Source organism: Pseudonaja textilis, chromosome 2, assembly GCF_049901715.1.
Source record: "Pseudonaja textilis isolate UNSWEBS1 chromosome 2, rPseTex1.2, whole genome shotgun sequence".
Classification (NCBI taxonomy): domain Eukaryota; kingdom Metazoa; phylum Chordata; class Lepidosauria; order Squamata; family Elapidae; genus Pseudonaja; species Pseudonaja textilis.
This window is the reverse complement of record NC_141991.1, coordinates 175,321,897-175,344,579: the sequence shown is the minus strand read 5'-3', so window position 1 is coordinate 175,344,579 and position 22,683 is coordinate 175,321,897. Positions and strand designations below refer to the sequence as shown.

The window sequence follows — 22,683 nt, the reverse complement described above, 5'->3', positions numbered from 1 at the left end:
TGCAATTTGAACCTAAACGCCACCCTTGAGAAATATATTAATATATATTTCCCCAAGGGCCATTTCAGTAGACAGGAAAATCAACCCAACATAGTCCACTTGCGATGAATTTATTTGTGCCACAATTCATCTTACAATTAAATGATGTGCTCTATTTAAAATAGCACTATGAACATTTACAAATGGGACTCTTAAGAAAGTACGTAGCAATTGCCTTGAATTTGCTGCTGGGTGTCGTAATTTCTCAAGCAGATTTGTGAAGTGGTTTCCAAGCTCCAGGGATACTTGCAAAATCGTATTTAGATTTAATACCTGTATAATTCCGCCCATATTATAATTAAAATGAACTCTCTGGCTTCTTTTCAGATCTCCTCTAACAGGTTTTCCAAGGCCTGACAATCCTCTGATTACACCTTCTGATTTGGGGCTTATTGCCAAGAGCAGAACAGATGGAAAAGAGACAGTTAAGCAACTGACCATATCTTGTAGACGCTGGCCTTGGGGAAAGAACATCAGCTGAATTATTGTTAGGCTGAATTATCCTTTGGCCTTGCTAGCCAAGAATGAACGTATTTTGTTCTCTGGAGGCCAGAGAAGTTTTCAAACGGCTTCATGACTATTATTCCATCAGATTCGCCTTACCTGTTAATCAGCAGAAATTGGGTCCAGACAGGGGTGGGATTCAACCAGTGAAATAACCGGGCACAGCATTTGAAAACCATCTTCTCCTGCAAGCCCTGTGTGTAACACAGGGAATACTCAGCAATCAGCTGTGCCTTGCAAAGCAGCTGAGGTTGAAAAAGCAGGAAATAAAGGACAGCCTAGAGCCCGGGCAGGCAGGTGGGCCAAAAAGAGGAACAGAAGATTGTTGGAGAGAACTGGTTCCCTCTCAGCTGATCTTCGGAGCTACCGGTTCAGGAGAACCGGACCGAACCAGTAGAATCCCATCTCTGGGTCCAGATCTAAGCACCAATTGCAATGACAAAAATCATTGTTTCCATGTGAAATTTACAAAGAGCAAAGCATCCTTCTCCCAGCTGGCATAAATCTCCACCATTTTATTGAGTAGGAAAGGAAGTACCTATCTCGAGTACCTATCACCAGATCCCTCAAATTCTGACACAGTAGCCCAAGTTACAGTTGCTGTTGTGTGAACTTCACCAAGAAAGCACTTCAATTATTTGGGAGTTCAATAGCAATCTCACTGAGCAGGCCTAGTTGTTTGGTACGCAGTAGTGGTGGTATTCGGTAGGTTCTGACCAGTTCTGGAGAATTGGTAGCGGAAATCTTGAAGTAGTTCAGAGAACCAGCAAACACCACCTTTGACTGACCCTGCCCCCATGTATTCTCTGCCTCCCAAGTCCCAGCTGATCTGCTGGGTCTTCTTTTGTTGCCCTGCACAGGAGAACGGAGCTGGAAAGCAGGTTAGTGGGGTGTGGAGGGAATGGGATTTTGCAGTAACTTTAGGGAATGGGGATTTTGCAGTAGCTTTCCCCTGGCACGCCCACCAAACCATGCCCACAGAACCAGTAGTAAAAAAATTTGAATCTCACCACTGGTATGAAGTATCCATTTTCCAACTTCCAGTTGTTAGATTAACAAGTCAGCTTAATATAAGAATTCAAAGAATCTCCTTTGCAATTGTTGATGATCCAAGCTCTGTAAAGGACCTTGGAATACTCACCTCTAATGATCTAAGTGCTAGTGCCCACTGCAACTACATAGCCAAAAAGGCATTAAGAGTTGTTAACCTAATCTTACGTAGCTTTTTCTCTGGTAATATCACACTACTAACTAGAGCATACAAAACATTTGCTAGACCAATACTCGAATACAGCTCATCAGTCTGGAACCCACATTACATATCTGATATTAGCACAATTGAGAAAGTCCAGAAATATTTCACAAGAAGAGTTCTCCACTCCTCTACTCGTTGTAGAATACCTTATGCCACCAGATTTGAAATTCTAGAACTAGAAAACCTTGAATTACGCCGTCTTCGGTCTGATTTAAGCATGGTATATAAAATCATACATTGCAATGTCCTACCTGTCAATGAATACTTCAGCTTCAACCATAACAACACAAGAGCACACAACAGATACAAACTCAAGGTTAACCGCACCAAACTTGATTGCAGGAAATACGACTTCAGTAACAGAGTGGTCAGTGTCTGGAATACTCTACCTGACTCTGTAGTTTCTTCCCCAAACCCCAAAAACTTTAACCTTAGACTGTCTACTATTGACCTCACCCCTTTCCTAAGAGGTCTGTAGGGGGCGTGCATAAGCGCACCAACGTGCCTACCGTCCCTGTCCTATTGTTTCTTTTATTTTTCTTTTATTTTTCTTATATGTACTCATTTCATGTATTCATAATTATGTATACACTTTTACTTATCTCGTAAACAATTGACAAATAAATAAATAAATAAATAAAAATTCTTAAATATACAAGTCAGCATGGTAACAACCATGTCTGCAGCAATTACATTATTTAAAGCTAAAGTTCTGAGTCCGATAACACCTGGTGCTCAGTTGAACATCTAGAAGGATGACTTTTAGCTTCCAAGGCATCCAATCTAAATTCTTCAAAGCTATAATATGTAAGCTGTAATAGTTGAATCTCAGTTATTTTTGTATGACCTTAGGCTCATCTCAGTCTTTGCCACCTTGGTTGAAGCAAATCCTTTGGAGAACTTTCCTGTTCCACCTTACTTGCCTAGGTTCTTTAATTTTTTTAATTGATTTAGCATGCTGTGACTATTCCTCTTCCTCAGTATTCATCTTTGGTCTTAATAAAAACAGGTTTCCCTTCTCTGTTACAAGGCAATTTCCTTGTTTTTTGAATTGCTCTCTATATTTTTTTTAAGCATCTGCAATGTTCCATACATTTCTCCCTGATCTGAATTATTGTGCTAATCTGTTAGCTTGACAGTGGGCAGATGTGTCAGCTCCCTTACAAAAATCACGCTTATGTATGCATATTCCGATATGAAGGTAGAATCTATATCACATCTATTGCTAAAATGCCTGTTATATACCCAGCGATGAATAGATCTCACATTAAGAATGGCCTGAAAATATAACCATTCTTGTAATTGTGAGGTTTCTCCTCCTGTTTTCGGTGACAAATTCCCAGACATTTCTGAAGAAGTTGCAGGTTTTTTTTCTCATGTATTTATGTATGTATCCGTAGTATTTGACAACTTTTTATTATTAGTCTTAGGTCAGAGACAAATATACTGAAACTGTATCAGTATAGAATGTCTCCTCTTCCAGTAGTGGAGATAGGCCAGAACAAAAAAGTAAGAACTATACAGGTTTTGGTAAGGTCTCCTTAATCTTGGAAAACACTTAAGGAATTTCCCACCTTCATTTATAGTGACTTCATTAAGACAGAAACTCTTTGAATGATTTGCAACACTTTTTCCCAAGGGGCTCATGGGTGGAACAGCGATTTATGAGATAAGCTGCTAAGGGACTTGCTTTTACCTTTTGATTGGTTCTGCCACTCTTCCTTCCATTCCTTTCCATGTTCTTCACAAAATCTCTCAGAGCCTTCTTCCTGGGGGAGGGAATTGTCTGAGACCTGCCATGAAACCCGCCTGTCTTCTTTAAGCAGCCAAGCACTGCGCCATTACTATGTCTTGCAGGAGGCGAATATCTCCTGTGAGGACTCTTTTGCCTTTGGGCTACTGGGCCCAATAATTTACCAGCCTGACTCTCCAAGGAAGAAGCCTAGGGTGGCTTACTTACTCTTCATGTACATTATGGTGTAACAATATTGGCTACTTTAAGCAGCCATGTCGGATAGGAAGAAGGGATATAATCATAATAAAAGAATAAATTATGATTCATAAAGAGTAATAATAAACAATGTCCCATAAGTCACTTCAGCTTTCAGGTATACTTGGTTCCAGTGGTATGTTTCAAATATTTTTACCACCAGTTTGGTGGGCGAGCTTTGCATGCGTACACACACTATGCGCATGCACACACACTAAACATGCACTTTGCACAGGCGCAGAAGTGTTTTGACTCACCTCCTGCAATCCTGCACTCTCCCTGATGCTTCAGCAACTGCCGCACAGCAATTGCTGCACCGCACAAAGCAGCTGCGCTTCAAAAGCAGGACATAAATGCAGGGGTGGGATTCTACTAGTTCGCACCTATTTGTGAGAACCGGTTGTTAACATTCTAAGCAGTTCAGAGAACCGGTTGTTAGAAGAAATTACTGGCCTAATCTTGTAAGGAAGGCAGGAAGGAAACATTCTGGTGTTGCTTACAGTAACTGCCTCTCCGTTAACCCTTATTACATTCTTGGCAGGACTAGACTTCCTGTCTCTGGAACTTCTCTGGAGTTATTTTTCCCTCCTTTGCTGGTACTTTGCTTGTGTGGAGTGACCATTTCAAATTACAATGGCACTGAAAAAAGTGACTTATGACCATTTTTCACACTAACAACTGTTGCAGCATCCCCACAGTCATGAGAGGCCTGGCGAGAAGATGCATGCCTTGATATGAGTGATATTGAGTTGGCCACGCCCAGCCAATAAGATGACCACCAAGCCACGTCCACCCAGTCACATGTCCACCAAGCCACAGAACTGGTTGTTCAAAAAATTGAATCTCACCCCTGAGCTGCTCTAATAGAAACAGGAAATCATGATGTACAACATCTTGCCTTATTGAATTACTGGTTTATACAAGACAGGTAGCTATTAATCTGAAGGATGTAAAATGCCTTTCCAAAGAGCTATGTGGGACTGCTCTTTCCAAACCAGGTCTCATGCTACAACAAACTTATCCAATTGTACTGAGAACAACAAAACTCTCTTTCTTCTAAATACAAACACTGGATTTTCTTGAGGAAGGCCGTTTTGCAGTTTTGGATTACAGCCAGTGGGATTCCAGTCAATACTTTTGGTGCAGAGAAAGAAAAGAATAAATGGCAAAACAGCTGACTTTCATGAATTTCTTTTGGATGTTACAGGGAGTCATTCCTAGTCTGAAATCATATAATGATGTTATAAATGAGATACTGAGAGAAAAACAGCTGTCAAGAAAGGAAGTAAACTCACAAATGCTGCTGTGGTTTAAAATGTTTTATGCTGCTGATTTGGTTACATTGTGTAATTAATTAAAAAAAAAAAAACTATTGTGCAAATTGTTTCCAGGAGGCTCAACCTGAAAAGGCAGCCTCAAACTATTTTAAATGCATTTTTAAAAACAAAAATCAAAGTATTGCTCTTTTGGATGATGGTTTTAAATTTATTTCTGCATGCTTTAATACTATTTTTGCATGCTGTAATACTACAATATTTTATGTAACTAAGGTAAAATTTACTAAGAGCATATATGTGAGAACACGTTTCATATTTTAATGCACTTTATAAACACGAAGACAACAATTCAGGCCTTCATGAGCCTAGTGCTCCTGGGCTGAAGAGTCAGTTCTGAATGCAATGCTAGAATTTATAGACCATTAACTTATTTACTCAGTGCATAAAGCCAGCACTGGGAAACTACACACTTGAAATATACCCAACTGGAATTTCCACTTTTGCCATCTTTCTTTCTTTCTTTCTTTCTTTCTTTCTTTCTTTCTTTCTTTCTTTCTTTCTTTCTTTCTTTCTTTCTTTCTTTCTTTCTTTCTTTCTTTCTCTATTTAGTATATGGCATATCATACGTGGACTAGTATTATATATTAACATTTCATTTAGAATAGTAAAGCGCTGTGGGCACCTAATGAAAAACATATAAAATATAAGAATTTTGCAACACAGAGATTTTCTCAGTTCTACATAACATGGAATAGGCCTACGAGGTTAAATTGGATTCAGATTACAGTGTTCATCATTGTCAATTACATTATCAAGCACTGCTATTGATATGTATTATTCTTTGTTTGTATTTATCAATCTAACTTTTCACAGTTAAAACCAAATCGTCAAATCTAATGGCTATTAATTCAGCTATTGTGCCCAGAAGTACTTTTGTTACATGCAAACACTATTTTCAAAAAGGATTAATTTAAGCCCTAGTATTTATGAGTAGAAATATAAGTGCTTTAATGTAATCCCTAAAGACACAGGATTATGAACAGAACATGTTCTAATTCTGCCTTAGGCACAAAAGCCAGCTAGGAGACTTTGAGCCAACCCTAGATTGGGGAAGTTGAAAAATATCCCAGCAAAAAGTACTGACAAAACCACTTCTAAAAATGTTGCTAAGATAATTGTCATCACCAAGAGACAGGACTGACTCAAAGAGTCAAGATGTCAACTTGTGAAGCTTTCCTGACCTGCTCCTGAGTTGCCATAGGCAGTGGGATGGGAATTGCACCTCACAGCTGCACCAAAGAATTAACACCTCAGTCAAAACAAGACACAGCCTAGCTGGTCAAAGTCAAGGCCATCTCCACAGAGACCGGCAATGGCTGGGAGGAGTGACTTCTACGACCTGCGAAATTGCTTCATTGGGGAATGTGACTGGTGACACACCCTGGGGAGGGATAGGGAAACAGGGTCAGAGGCAAGGCATGAATTGAATGAAGTCAGAGTTGGCTTCACCTAGGTCGTGCCAACATGGCGCTCCTAATAAACAACTGATTTTTTTCTTGCTAAATGGCTTGAGACTCTTAATTTTATTAGAGCATTGGTCAGAACCCTGAGAGAAGAATGTTCAGCTTGTAGTATGTTCAGTTATTGAAAGCATGTTTGAATGAAATTTAGAAGATTAATTAGCACTTAATTAGGATTAATTGTTTATAATCCAATGGCCTCTCACAATATTTCTCATGCAGAATTGTTCAGATGCTTTTCTTGATATTTGTAAAAGCAATTTTAAAAAATGGGTCAGAAAAGGTCATGTAATGTACGTATAGTCTTCAGATCACCATATTCCAATAGTCCTTGGGGGCAGAATAAACAAAACAGAAGTATGAAGCTTCTTTGAACTATGTCAAAGGAAGAGGATCTTTGGGACCAGGATCATATGCTGGTCAGTGAATGTTCTCAAATATGCAGTCAGACCAGGCGTTCGCTGCAGAACTGGAAAAACCACAGTCCCCTGTCAAACTGAGTTTGCAGGAAATTCCTTTTCAAAACCTCTCGACTAAATATAATTTTATTAAGTTCCTGGACTTGCAATATATTAAAGCTTGTTGCTTCCTTTTATTCAAATTTTTACAGAAAGCATAAACACTAATTAATAAACTAGTATGAAAGTGGAAAGAACGGAAAAAGAAAAATCCAGAAAGAAAGTATAAGAAGAAATAGACACTTCCGATTTCCTTTGCAGCAAATGTAAGTACAAAATTATCTCTTAGTCAAAGATTGCAAAAAGAGTTCATTTTTTTCTTTTATCCATTTTTTTCTAATCATCAGATCATAAGTACATTTCCCCCATTCCATGCAAAAAGAAGTTTCCAGTCAGCTATAAATGTAGGTCCTGTTTTTTTCTCTGATCAAAGAAGTTAATTTAGCCATCTCTGAAAGTTCCATTACCTTCATCAACCATTCCTCCATTGTGGGTAATGTTGAAATTCTTATTTTTGAGCACAGAACAGCCTTACTGCAATTATCTTATACAAAAATTAAGTTCCGTGACTTTTTTCCAGTTGCTTATCCACCAAAATTGATAAAAATGTCCCTTCATGTTGTTGATGTTTCCAGCCAGGATTTCTACATAGGAGACAAATGGAGACAAATGCCAACAGGACATCAGTTCATAGAAATGCTCTTTAAGATTAAAATATAATATAAATTTCAGCATATTTCCCATTGTTCCATTGGTATAAAACTAAAGGTTTCCCCGTCCAGTCATGTCTGGCTCTAGGGAGTAGGGCTCATCTCCTTTTCTTAGCTAAGGGAGCCAGCATTGCTTGAAGACATTTTCTGTGGTCATGTGGCCAGCATGACTATATGCCAAGGCACACGGAGTGCTGTTACCTTCCCACCGAAATGGAACCTATTTATCTACTTGCATTTGCATGCTTTCAAACTGCTCGGTTAGCGGGAGCTGGGGCAAATAATGGGATTCACCCTTTCATGTGGCATTCATGTCTCGAACTCAAGTTGTCAGTTTTCCAACTGACAAGCTCTGTGTCTTTTAGCTGCTGACGTATCACACTCCTTTTCCATTTGTATATTGTAACCCCAAAAACTGTAGTCCATTTTATCTTGCATTCTTTCACTTCTTCTTTCTTGTAATTTCAACAAAATTTATACACTTTAGTAAGAATATGTTCACCATTAGTATGTAATTCTCTTTCAAGCTTAGTTTTACATTTTTAAAAACCATAACACATTTTATCCATTTTAAATCTTTCTAACATTTGTACATAAGAAAACCACTGGCAAGAATATCCTTCTTTTGTTAAGTCTTTTCTAGATTTTATTTTACAATCCCCTTGTAAAAATTCTAGCATAGCACTTCATGACAAAGTAAACATTTAGGTTTACTTAGCATTCCGCATTTATAAAAGATTTCTTGAGCTGAAAGCCACAAATATGTTTTGGGCAGAACCTAAATTTACAGTATGACTCACCTAACATAAAAAAAATATATCTAAATTTTCTGTGATGTTGTTATACCATGGATATCCATGCCACCCAAAAGTCAGGTCAGATCTTCTAACTTCTGTTTCTTACCAACACCCACTCTTTCATCCAAACTAAATAGCAAGTAACAAAATGCAATTTCAGTATCTGGTAAATTCAATCCTCCTGTTTCCTTCACATCTTGTAGTACCTTATATTTAGCTTGTGTGGTTTCCCCCCTTGCCATATAAATTTGGATATATCTTTCTACCATTTTTTAAGGCTGTCCACCCTGGCTTTGCAAAAGCAAAAAACATCACGATACATCACAATACGTCATGTGACACATTTGGGTTTGACATCCATGAGCTAATAAATCCTGTGCCAAGTACTCTGGAAGTGACCGCATTTTTTTCTCTTGAAATCAGCTGTCCTTAAATTAGTATGCAATTTTTCTTTGCAACATTACCATAACTGATCAGCACAGAAAAAGAGGTGACAGAGTTCATATGTAATGCATCACTTCACATAGTTCCTGTTTTTCATGAGCACTGATTTTTCTAAAAATGTCATTTAGTTCATTTACTCATTTTCATATGCTGAGAACATCTGACTGGATTGGGCCAGCTTTCATTTTTCTGGGGAAGAACCCTTGCGCACTTCAGGGAATTCTAAGAGAATATTTCATGGCCCATCCAAGTGATCATATCGCTCAAAGAGCATGTTGCAATATTTAGAATTTCCCTGCATTTGGGCATCACAGGGGACATATCTGAACACATGTCTTTCAGAAAAAGTTTCTTGAAATTTCATTACTGATTATCCCAGACCCAAAAGATGGTTCATCTTTTTCTTCTTCTGTAGAACAAGAGTAGTAATCAGAATAGAGACCTCCGTGTCTGAAGTAGGTTTCAAACACTACTGCAATTTGCTATTGTCCCAAGCCAAACCTTTCTACATAACCATAATTTATATTGACAAAAATTATGCAGATTTTGGATACTTTCACATTCATTAAGAAGGTCCTGAATTCTTGGGGGAGGACATAATTATTAGGGTTAAGCATAAAATGACACTTATTTTAAATGTGAATGCACTGGTTTGGGGGGGTCATAATTTCCTAAACAGCCACAAAGGACAGATAACAGATAATCAGAGTTGGAAGGGACCTTGTAGGTCATCTAGTCCAATCCCCTGCCCAAGTGGGAGACCCTACACCATTTCTGACAAATGGCAGTCCAATCTCTTCTTGAAAGTCTCAAGTGATGGCGCTCCCACAACTTCCGAGGGCAAGCTGTTCCATTGGTTGATTGTTCTCACTGTCAGAAAGTTTCTCCTTATTTCCAGGTCAAATCTCTCCTTGTCCAGTTTCCATCCATTGTTCCTTGTCTGGCCTACAGGCACTTTAGAAAATAGCTTGACCCCTTCCTCCTGTGGCAGCCCCTCAAATATTGGAAGACCGCTATCATGTCTCCCCTGGTCCTTCTCTTTACTAGACTAGCCAAGCCCAGTTCCTGCAACCGTTCATTGTATGTTTTAGCCTCCAGTCCCCTAATCATCCTGGTTGCTCTTCTCTGTACTTTTTCTAGAGTGTCAACAATACGAATGTGATGCCACCCAAATTATATGGTCAATTTCTTCTACAGCTTTTCTTAAAATGGGAGGGTGGTTTCAAGAGGAGATCAGAGGCGTTTTCTTTTGAGAGGCTTCCCATGTCTATCTCATGCTTCTCATGATGTTGCAACTCACACAACCAAGTTATTCTGTGGAGTTGTGTGAAGTGGGGCAGATAGCATACTGTTGAGGTAATTCCCCGTTAGGAGAATGAGTGCATACAGGGAGATGTAGTAAGAGTAGTGAAGACACACAGCATACAGATACACCGTACAGTAAATGTACGTTTTTACTTCCAATAAACTTTTAAGCGCAGTCCAAGATAAGCAGTCCAAGTCATTCACAGGTAAAGCAGTCAGTGTTCAGTTCAGGGATAATCCAAATATCCAAGTCCAGTATCAAAAAACAGTTCAGTAACAGACTTACATCAACGATCAGTAACAGTCATGTTATGTCTCCTCTTGGAGATTCAGACGAACAAACACAAAGCAGCCGTTTCACAATCAAATCAAACTGAAGGAAAATAACAAGATAATGACTGGCAGAAACGGTTAGAATTCCCCTTCAAAATTCAAACAAACAGAGATCTCTTTGCAGTAACGTCCTCACTCAAGTAGACATTTTGTTTCTGGCAAAAGGCACCAGCTCAGCTGTGTCCTTTTATACCCATTAAGGCAACGTGCTAATTAACTGGCTTGCCCTTCAGATTAACGTTCCCTGGTTCTGACGTCAATCCACGATCTAACAGTCATCAGATTCAAAATTCCTAACAGTACCAATCCTTCCAATCACAACAAGTCATTAGGAGGAACGGCAACACTCTCCAACAGAAGAAACAGAAACTCACCGAGACTCTCTTCTGAGACTAAACAACCCAGGTTTCTGGCTCCATCTTATGGCCATTTGCAGAACCACACCCAATTTCAGTTTTAGCATTCTCTTAACGATACAGTATTAAAATGTCTATCCTAGTTTATATATTTCCAACCCAAATAACTGTTAGGTGACTTACATTCCTAACACATACCATGAAATGGAATGGAACCAGGATGGGATTCTAGTGGTTTGGCCCAGTTTGGGCAAATCGGTAGCTCCGATGATCAGCTATTGGGCTCACCTGCCTGCCCCAGCTCTAGTCTGTCCTTTATTTCTGGGATTTCCAGCTCAGCTGCTTCTCACAGCACAGCAGCTTGCAGCAGAAGGTGAGTTAGAAATGCTGTGTGCACGCTCACCAAACCAGTTGTTACACCGATTGAATCGCACCCCTGAATGGAAGTAGGAAATCCCTTAGAGGTAACCTACTCATCCCATTTTTAAATCAACTGGGCAGCTCCTTAAATCAAGCACGACTTTTCCCATCATGGTGTGGCAGCCACTTTGGGGACAATGGAGTCACTTTACAGAGCAGTCAACTGGTGCATCCCACGCCCTTTCCCCCTTGAATCCAAATCGCTACCCAGTCTGGCAGTGTACATATATAAAATGAAAACCATGTGTGATTTGGTATCTTCTGTCCTACAGAAGATAGCATTTGGGTTATTAGTTGCAAAGAAACGTTGACCATTATTTTCCAGTTTCATAGAAAACAGGTCAGATGTGAACATTGTCCTAGGAAAGGCTAATTAATAAAATTACATAAATGTTTAATTTTCAAGATTCAGAGGAGACACTTGCCTCGTGATGTGACCAAAGGAGATTTTCCCCGCCCTCTTTTATAGGCTAAATGCACTTTCTTCAACCAGCCAGCTCATGGTCTCCAGGCCAACTCACAGGGAAGCAAATGTGTTTATTTTCTCTCTCATAGCCAAGTTCCAACTATTTTGCACTGGCTGCCAGGTCACCATTATGCATCCCTGGATTGCCCTCTCTTGGCCTCAGCACTAGTAGAAAATTGACATTATCGGCCATGGCAGAGATTTCTGTGGGCACAACTTGGAAGCACTGGTGGTATACAAATGTGCTATACTGGCAGAGCTGCCTCTCCGCTAACCAAGCAGTGCAACTTCTATGGCATTTATAGATTTTTTTTCAGCGCTTCCAATTAAATTAGAGCTCTTCTCATACCACTTTCCTACAACTATGTTATTTAATTATCACAGTGATTGCTTTTATCCAAATACCTGAGAGCTCTTCAGATACAAGGGTTTCAAACACTATAATCACTGAAATGGATCAACGGGTTTTTTTTTTTAAGTATATCAGAATTTTTCATATAATGCCATATAAAGATCTTCATCTCCATCCATTTTTTTTTTGCCTAAAATGTTGCAAAGTCAGCAAAATCTAATATTTTTAATGAGCTTTCTGCATTTGGATGAAGAATACCTAGGTCGCTACTCAAGAGCATGAGCTGGCACCTGAGGTAATTTGGTAATCCCTGCTCTACCATACAGGTTCTCTGAGGAAATCTTCATTATATCTTAAGGTTTCTAGGCATTTTTTTAAACACCTAGCCATTGGGAGCATTCAGATTTATTTCGGTGATCGTTTTCCTGGAGAATCATGTGTTGCGTCTTATTCTTGTATTCCATTCATTTAAGGTACAAACCTGTCTCTGAAATATTTAGCAATCATACTTGAAAGCTTGTTGACCTGTTGTGTTTGCTCATTGGAATATGTATGCATGTTGGCACTAGCTATTGCAGGGATCTGGATTTGTACTTTCCGATAAGGCCCTGCAAACTTGTGAAGATTTACAATTTCTTGAAAGAGAGAATTGTTTGTTAATAAGTTATGGGCGCCCTTTGGCTGACATCTCTCTAACTTCCAATGTCTTTTAATTATTAACAGCAGTTTCTCCACCGCATTACTGTTTGAAAGCTAAAGAAACGGCCTGCTTGCTCACCATGTTAAATACCAATACAAACATACCTGATGTTATATAACCATCTTCTCTATCCTGCCCGTTTAGACATCAAGGAAATTAGGCTTATTTGGAAGTTGGAAATGCTTCTTAAACAATCTCAGTTTGATTACAGGGGAGTGGGTGACTAAAAGTTCACCTGGGTGGGTAAGGTTGCATTTTATCAGGAATAATACACCTGAGGGCAGGACAAGAAGCAATGGGTGGAAACTAATCAGGGAGAGAAGCAACTTAGAACTAAGGAGAAATTTCTTGACAGAATAATTTATCTGTGGAACAACTTGAAGTTGTGAATGCTCCAACACTGGAAGTTTTAGAGACGAGGGAGGGGATCACAAGAAGGGATTGATTTATACATATGCAAATTTGAAAAGGCAAATACAATAGCGTCTCTTCTTAACAAGTCTAGTACTTACCACAATACTTCATTTGAATTTCCCCATGAGTCAAAGGCAGCCCCAGGAAGAAGTGATTTTTATACCAATAAGAAGGCTGGAAAGGAAAATGAAACAGAGAAAGAAAGAGTTTTGACCCAATGTCACTTGCGTTGAGATTTTTTCAATCATCCCCATCCACTCAGCAATCCAGCTACTGCACAGATTTCCCCAACCTGGTTTCCCTCCAGATGTCTGACTACAGTTGCCAGAAATTGGTCAATTGGCTAGGAATTCTCATAACTGTAGTCCCTACATAATTGGAGGGAATCAGCTTAGGAAATGACAGAACACTTAATAGTTTTCTTTTCTTTTAAGGGTTTATTGTCTACATCGTTTCTGCATTGTTTTTGTAAGGGAACCGGATATTATATTGTTGTCATTGGAGGCATTGTTATCCCAAGATACCAGGTTGAGAATATCTCTCTGCTAAGATAGGTTGTAGAGACAAGTTTGGGATCCTAGTGGTAAATTGTGCGAGGCCTTGTTGCCTCACACAATTCCTCCCTGAACCTATTGCAGCTGGTTTCCAGGCTGGGAGTGGAGAACCTCTATCTCCTGCTATGGAAGAATTTCCACTTCTATGATGTGGGGGACAATTCTGGCAGGAATTCGTAGCCTTCATGTCAACTATGGGCTCATCTCAAGCAATCTGACTCATGTACATTAGATGCATTTTTTGCCTCTGAGCACCTGTTACATGATTGGGGTATGAAGGGGATTTCCACAATCCCTTTGCTGTGGTCAGATCACACCCTGAGCCTTATGTAATTGATAGCCAACTGTGACCTCCATGGAACAAGTAAACTTATTCAGATGATCTGTCCCTGGCACTGACTGGATCCAAATGGCTTCCAAAATGCGGTTGCCTCAGCTCTATAGCAAGCAGTTTGTTCAGCTGAACACTGGCAAAGGGAAGCATGATTCTCTTGAGCAGCCCTTTTCTATTTCCCAATCCCGCTTAGCTCCTCCAGGAAATGAAGTGACACCTGGAGCACTGATGGAAGAAGAAAGACCAAAAAAATGAACCTGATTGAAGACGTGTATGGACCAATGTCCTACCCTACACAATGGCAATAAACAAGTAAACCACTGTAACTTCTTCCTTGGGAGTGAGGTGGTCATTCTCTCTTTAGAGAGAAGCCAGCATCAAAATCTCTCACCAGACCATGAGGTAACCAATTTGCATAGCATTTGGTCAATAAAGTTGCTTCAGGCTGAGGGCCCATACCTCTTGGCAATGGGGAAGCTCCATGCCACGGGGACTATTTCTGGCAGGACCTAGGACTTCATTACCTCCATAGCAACCATGACATGTCTTGTAATTTGTAGTCTTATTTAGGTACATTAAATTTCATTTGTCTCTGATAGTGACCTATGATTGGGGGGGTTCCTGTTGACCTCTGAACTTGGGAAAAGTGAATAGGATGCTTTCTAGGCTTTTCTCTGGTGCCAGTGGGCTGGATCTATGTATCCTTTAACCTAGTCAAGATATTTCCAAAGCCTCTTTAGAGAACTGTTGGCAGCCTTGAAAGAGATGGTGGTGCACCGTCTTCTGCACGGCCTGTTTCTACATCTGATAGATGTAGACAACTATCACCTGGCCTCCAATCTTCCGTTTCTGAGACAAGTGGATGAGATGGCAGAGCAGCTTCACCGTACCAAAGTCAAAAGAGGTTATCTGGATCATTTACAGGCAAAATTCAGGCCAGGGTATGGGATTGGGAAGATGGCATTGGTCCCTCTAAATCAGGGGTCTCCAACCATGGCAATTTTAAGACTTGTTCCTGGAATTCTGCTCTAAATGAATACTTTCCTCAGGAGTTAAATGGGGATTGTGCACCTCTCCTCATCCCCTTAGATTTCTCAGTGACTTTCGATACCATTGACCTTGGTATTCTCCTGGCCTGCATGCTGGGGTTTGGATTGGAGGCACTATTCTGCCCTCGTTCCTCTTCTTCTTCAGAAGTGGTTTCAGGTAGTAATACTGGAGGAGGAGCAATTGGTTTGGTGGTGGCCTCTATCATTTGGGGGTCTTTGATCCCCCCACCTCCCCTTTTCAACATGTATATAAAGCAGCTGAGAGAAAACTTCCAAGGTCCTTTCCAACTCCATTATTCTATTAAGTCATTTAACAATTTGGGATACCTTACCACAACTATACTGTTGATATCCACCTATTCACCTATAGGGGACTTTAAGAACAATACTGCAATTGGCTCTATAGATTACTCTGAAATCGGAAGTCTGCTTTTAAGTGGTTCCCTGGATTATTAATAAATAGTTTATTTTAAAGATATTTTGGTTGTCATTAATTAGTCAACTGGATTTTTTTTCTGGATAGGTTTAATCATCTTTAGTATTCCGAAAAGAATTTGGAAGAACAGCAAGCTCACTTCTATAGTAACTCAAAACACAAGTTTCATACTTTATCTTTTTGCTTCCAAAAGGCCTTTGAACAAAAATAAACAAAATATTCTTTTTTCAGAGAAGCAAGCCATCAATGCCTTATACAACTGAGTCCTTGTAGAGGACAAAGAAGTAAGTATTTAATCTTTGTCATGCAGAATCTCAAGGGGATGGTGAGAAGGGAAAAAAAAAAAAAGCTTGTCCACAACAGCTTCACTGGGCAAAAACAATGCAGCCAGCAGGGCAATTCCTTTACAGTAATTTTCAAAGTTAAATTTGCAGTTCAGCTTCCTTCATATGGATAAGACATCTTAGGAAATCTCGGCATTATAACTGGCAATTCTGTGAGTCTGGCATTTTGAAAGACATCAGGTTGGAGGGGACTATAGCAGGGGAATTAGGTTCATAGCAGAAGATGAAATGTAACTTTCCAGGAGAGAGATCCTAAAGACGCTGTCAGTTTGTTTCCCGTTTCTTCCTTTTTATCCCTGTTGTAAGAAACTCCCTTTTAACTTCTATCATCCTCTACACCACTGGCAGTGGTGCATTAACCATTTAGCAGACTAAGCATGTGCTTAGGGCACCAGGCCCAATGGGGGCAGCACAAAGTTGAGAATATGACTTCGTTTATATAGTATGTACTAAGGAGGGGACACACCAAGATTTGTCAGGGCTTAGGGCACCAGTGCACCTTAATCTGCCACTGACCACCGGCATACAAACTCACCCTTGCCAGTACAATAATTTCTTTCAGCCTCTGTATCGCAGGGAAAGGATATCTTTCACTTTCTCTTCCTTAGAGTTTCTGTTGGATTCTTAGCATTCTTCAAGCTTGGTTGTTACCAGGTCAGATAACATCAGTACCATAACAGTCAGAGGATATGGTTTACCACATCCCCATCAAAACTAACAGGGAAAGTTACTCAATATAAACAGCCAACAAATTCCACTCTCCTTCACGGTCAATGTTAAAAAAACAAGCTCAGAGAACCCAACGGTTCAATCCTGAACTGTTGTATATTTTCTACTATTGGAACAGAGCTATTAGTTTTGTGGCCTTCTAAAATTTTGCTTTGAGGTAGGTAGCATTCCCAGAACAGAGTGGGGCAACTTGCTACGGCCAACTCACAGCTAACTCACCGCCAGACAATTGAACTAATGCAATTTAAATAGTTAAAATAAATATTTTAAATATTTAAATATTTACATTTTTTAATTTTTGTCAATCATATTTCATTTGTCCTTCATTTGGCATTTTTTTAAAATGATTTTATTGCAATGTTTCTTTGATATTAGTGTAATTCTTGTCCCATGGCGAGTTGGCCATAGCTGGTTCTCATGCAGCGAGTTGGCCGCAGCAAATTGGCTCTGATGAGTTGACCATGGCGAATTGTCGTAGACCCTTCCCAAGCTGCCACACATTTTCTTTTTCCCTAGCAAGCAAACCCAACCAGATATCTGGCCATGCTGCAAGGTCCTGGCACAGCAACATCTCACAATAGCTGGAGAGGATGGGAAGAATAATGGCAAGGCCTCATGGCAGCCCAGGGATGGTGATTCTACTGGTTTGGACCAGTTCAGCAAACCGGTAGTTCTGGTGAACTTTTGGTCCCACCCATCCACCCCTGCCCTTTTCCTGTGCTTTATTTCCTGATTTTTTTAGCACAGCTGATTTGCACAGCAGAGTGGTTTGCCACCTATCAGCTGTTTTACTCACTGGGGATGCAGCAGAAGCTAAGTAATTGAGTTGAAAATGAGCTTTTGAAATGTAGTGCACACGCACAAAGCACATACTCACCAAACCAGTTGTTACACCGGCTGAATCGCACCACTGCAGCAGCCCCTGCACTTCAGAAGAAGAGGGAAGAGAGGAAATCATAGAACTTGAGAACCAAGAGTTTCTTCCAATAATGGGAACCATTTGTCCCTCCGTACACAGGAAACATGGAAAATTATTGCTGCTGTGTATTGTTTGCAGCAGCAAATGCACTGAATAACTTCTCAAGGTAATCAGCTCAATGAGCAAGGCCTACTGAAAGCCTCAAGATGTCACAGGGATATACAAGGACAGTGCCAATTAGTCCTTGCAAGTGAAATGATCTTTAAAAATGTAGTTAGAGCCTTAATAATAGCCAGCCATTGTGTCTTCAAAAGGCAAGTGATCAGGCACATGTGTTTCTGCGCTCCAACAGTTTTGTTGCAACCTGAAACCTACTAGAAGTTAATCCCATTCTGTTCTTAAACCTTTTCAAGAGTTTTGCGTTAGATTGTTACAACTACGTGCTTATGGCTTCAACTTCACGCCAGGAGAGATTTTTCTTTCTTTCTTTTCCACGATCTCGTTTCAACTCAGCTTTTGAAGAACACTGAAACTCAACCTCTATTGTGTTATACTTTGCCTTGATCGGACATAATAAACACCCAGCCACACAGCAAGACTACACTTTGAAGATCTGAGTTTGGGTTTCTTTGGTTTTTGGGGGTAATATTTGCTTTTGTAAAACATACATGCCAAAGCAGTGAGAAAACCCACCTTCAGGATAACAGAGGCACTCATCCCCATCAGATTCTCATCGCTTCCATGTATGCAATTTGTATCAGTCCACACCTGTGATTTTCAGCCCAAGACATGTATTTGGCAGCTGGGCTGATTTCTTCCTGGCTCAGCCACTATGTCATCTACGCCACAACAAGTGGTTTGTAGCCATTATGTTCTACAGAACTCATTGGTGGGGTCTGTCTTTCTTTCTTTCTTTCTTTCTTTCTTTCTTTCTTTCTTTCTTTCTTTCTTTCTTTCTTTCTTTCTTTCTTTCTTTCTTTCTCCTACCTTCCTTCCTTCCCTCTCTTTCTCCCTCTCTCTTTCCTTCTTTCTTTCACAGTGCAGGAACTCTTGCCTGATTCTCTGGCCTCAGCTGATGGTACAGTCTCGTCATAGTTCTGTGAAGTGAAAAACTAGTCTGCTAACTTTCTCTTCAGAGCAATCACGCTGGTCCATTTTACAAATAACTGGACAAATGCAAACTACCCTGCTGAGGCTACTTTAAAACACTGCCAGAATTTGCACAAACTGTTTTGATTTTGCAACTGTTCCTGCAGTTTCAGAAAACAGGCATAGAAAACAGGAAAAAGGCAAGAGTTTTTCCCCTTTTACTGGTCTATTTGCATCGGACTTCTTGAGTGTTTTTCAGTCGCTATTCAGGTAGCAGAAGGAGACCTAGTTTTGTCTTCCTGATTTGTGTGTTGAAAATATTATGGGATTTCAAACATAATCTCAACCATAGTTTCATAATAAAATACAGGTGAGTCCTAGATGTACAAGAGTCCATTTAGTGACCGTTCAAAAGTTACAACAGCACTGAAAAAAAGCATTTATGACCATTTTTCATACGACGGTTGTAGCATCCCCACTGTCCCATGATCAAAATTCAGACACTTGGCAACTGATTCACATTTATGACCGTTGCAAAGTCCATGTGATTCCCCCTTTGTGACCTTTTGACAAAGTCGATGGGAAAGCCAGACTCATTTAACCACGTTACTGATTTTAACAACTGCAGTGATTCACTTAACAACTGTGGCAAATGAGGCAAATTTCGCTTTAACCGCTGTCTTGCTTAGCAACAAAATTTTTAGGCTCAGTTGTGGTCGTAAGTAGAGGACCGCCTGTAGTCACAATTCCCCTCATAATCACAGTTGCTAATGTTGGGGGAAAGTAATCGGATGCAAAGTGGAGGACAGGATCATCTGCAGCCTTCACACGCTCAGTGGGATTTTTGTAGAAAGGAGGAATGATAGCATGGCAGCCAGGCAGCTTCATTCAACTATAAATGGTGAGGGGGGTTTTGGGGGGAGGGGGGGAAACAATAAAACATATACAGGCTTATAACAGTTCATTTAGCCTCTGTTCAAAGTTACAACAGCACTCAGAAAAAGTGACATGACCATTTTTCACACTTATAACTATGGGAAGAGATATCCATCTGGTTCAGTTCCAAGCCAAGAGAAAGAGACTGTAAACATAGAAGCTGATTGGAAAGATGCTTTAATAATGAAGCAGAACTACTTGGGTTTGTGGATCTGGGCAGCCGACAACATGGAGTTGAGAGTGGGGTTGTTTTTATCCCTTCTTTGGGCTTTGTATTTGAACTTTGTATTTGAACTTTCTGTTCATGTGCAAGAACATGTCTTTTAATATTCTATTGGCTGTTGTCAGATTCCTATGGGGATGTAGGGGTCTGCAAATCCGAGGTCCTTTTCTGAGCTAATTTTGTCAAGCTTTTATTTGTTATTTATCTGAGTTGTGTCTTGACCCAGTCTTTCTAAACGGATTACCAAATCTGCATTTCTAAAAGCTGGCCTCAGTTTCTGCTTTCTGAATAGAATGGTCCAGAGGTGGTATTCAGCAGGTTCTGACCAGTTCTGCAGAACCGGTAGCAGAAATTTTGAGTAGTTCAGAAAACCGGCAAATACCACTTCTGACTGGCCCCACCCCCATCTATTCTCTGCCTCCCGAGTCCCAGATGATCAGCTGGGTCTTCTTTTGTTGCTCTGCACAGGAGAATGGAGCTGGAAAGCAGGTTTGTGGGGTGGAGAGGGAATGGAGATTTTGTAATATCCTTCCCCTGCCACACCCACAGAATCGGTAGTAAAAAAATTTGAATCCCACCACTGCTTCTTTCTGCTGACTGCCAGCTGACTGCAATTTGGCAGATCGAATCTCACCAGGCTCAAGATTGACTCACCCTTCCATCCTTCCGAGGTTGGTAAAATGAGGGCAACGTGCTGACTCTGTAAACTGCTTAGAGAGGGCTGGAAAACTTGTTCTCAGTCTTCCTAATAAGTTTATCAGCCTCAAGGGCCTCACAACTGCTTCCTTGCCTTCATTTAAGGTTGACATACATATGCCATTAAAAATGGAATTTGTGCCTCTAGCTCCTTCAAACCCACCTATCCCACGAAGCCAGCCATTCACACTAGCGTTAGAAACAGTTAATCTTCCTCTTCATCTTGACAATCTCTGCCAATGGTTTATTATTTCAGACCTGGGGAAAACAATTTAGCAGCCTCTGATATACATAGCCATGTACTACAATCCCAGTTTAGCTTGGCATACCATCTCATTTTGTTGATCAAGGAAACATGGAGATATATTTGCAGATATATCCCGAAATATCAGCCTCACCATATGGGTCAAAAAAGTGTTGATCTGTACACAAATAAGCAGATTGGAATTTTTTTTTTTTACCCCTACCAAATGTTTAGTTGTTGCAAGTTTATTTGAGACCGGAAGAGGTGTTGTTCATATTTGATAAACCATATGCATTGAGTCAGATAAAGAGATAAGGTTCATCTGATTCAGGACCTCAAATTATTTTACTCTGTCATGTTGATTTCTGGTGAGATAACACTGAAAAAGGTTCTGAGGTCCTCTTCTGTTAAAAGTCAAGCTTGGTTATATTTCCTGAGGAACCTCCTCATCCCACAAGGAGAAGCCCATTCTGTTCGTGCCAATGGTGAGGACCTACGACTTCGGCAACAGAATGGTCAATGTCTGGAATACTCTACCTGACTCTGCGGTTTCTTCCCCAAACCCCCCAAATTTTAACCTTAGACTGTCTACTATTGACCTCCCCCCTTTCCTTAGAGGTCTGTAGGGGTGTGTGCATAAGCGCACCAACGTGCCTACCGTCCCTGTCCCATTGTTTCCTTTTATTTTTCTTATATGCACCCATTTCATGTATTCATAACTATGTTTATACTTATACTTATTATCTCATAAGCGATTGACAAATCAATCAATCAAACAAACAAACAAACAAATAAATAAACAAAATACTTTGGATCCTGGCGGACAAATAATTCCGACTATCAAGATCCAGAAAAGAGCCTTCTATGCTACAGCACCTTCTCTTTGGAACATCTGACCCTCTGAGGTGAGGTCTTCCCCCACTCTGGGGAAGGCCAAATTCCATGCTGGAGGTGGCTGCTGGATTGATGGTAACCTTTCCCCCACCTTATTCTCTGCTCTCCACCCGCCCATCTTTTTCTGATTATTGTATTGATGCATTCTTGTTGTCAACTTTTTCATTGTCTCTTCTGTTCTATTATGTTATTTCCCTGTACACCCTTTTCATTTCTTCCTTTTTATTGTTGTAAGCTGCCTGGAGTAGCTCCATGGTGAGAGGGACAGCAAATAAATGTTAACAAAATAAAATAAATAAATATTGTACATACCCGTTGTACTGAGTGTGGGGAAGTATAGTAACCAATCACCAGTAAGATCCAATAGTACATAAAATGGAAAGGAAGTGCAGTCTCATTCTTTACCTTTTGCACATTTGGTAGAAGCTGTTCTACACAATATATTGAAGAACTACACTTCTGCTAACTGGTTGAGGCAATGATTTAATGAGTCATGGTAACCTGATAAGCTGGATTAACTGCATGATAGCTAGTCAACTCAGGTAAGTACACCAATATATGCAGCCATGGTGTAATTTCAAATAAGTTATTACATTTCACCTTCATCAAATGAGGAAGAGGGAAAAAGGTAGGAACAGAATATTTCCAGATACCCTGACTCATTCAGATTTGTTCAACTCATTTACAGAAAGTAAAGTTAGCAGAAATCTCATCTGACTGAGACATCTGACCGAGAACAGATGCCGAGCTGGTTGTTAATTTTTGCAAAAATAAGTAAAATCAGTTGACAGCTCTCTTTCTGCTTAATGAACTTCAACAATATTTTATTGCTTTCTTTCAAAAAATGCTGTGAAGGGTTGAACTTTGTCAGGATATAAACAACCCAGGGGGTGAAA

General features: G+C 40.1%; 2 long non-coding RNA genes across 2 annotated transcripts in view; one reads left to right on the top strand and one right to left on the bottom strand.

Moving 5' to 3' along the window:
- The window catches only part of LOC148127258 (uncharacterized), a 31,431-nt gene extending 22,481 nt beyond the window's left edge, over window positions 1-8,950 (top strand). The window contains exons 3-4 of the long non-coding RNA XR_015742140.1: window positions 7,196-7,309; window positions 8,828-8,950. This is a non-coding gene — a long non-coding RNA (uncharacterized LOC148127258). The remainder of the gene's footprint in view (window positions 1-7,195; window positions 7,310-8,827) is intronic.
- LOC148127257 (uncharacterized) lies at window positions 7,502-22,251 on the bottom strand. The gene is made up of 3 exons (XR_015742141.1): window positions 22,100-22,251; window positions 13,439-13,514; window positions 7,502-7,687 (listed from the first exon to the last, which is right to left on the bottom strand). It is a non-coding gene; the product is annotated as an uncharacterized LOC148127257 (long non-coding RNA).
- Between the last annotated feature and the right edge of the window lie 432 nt (window positions 22,252-22,683).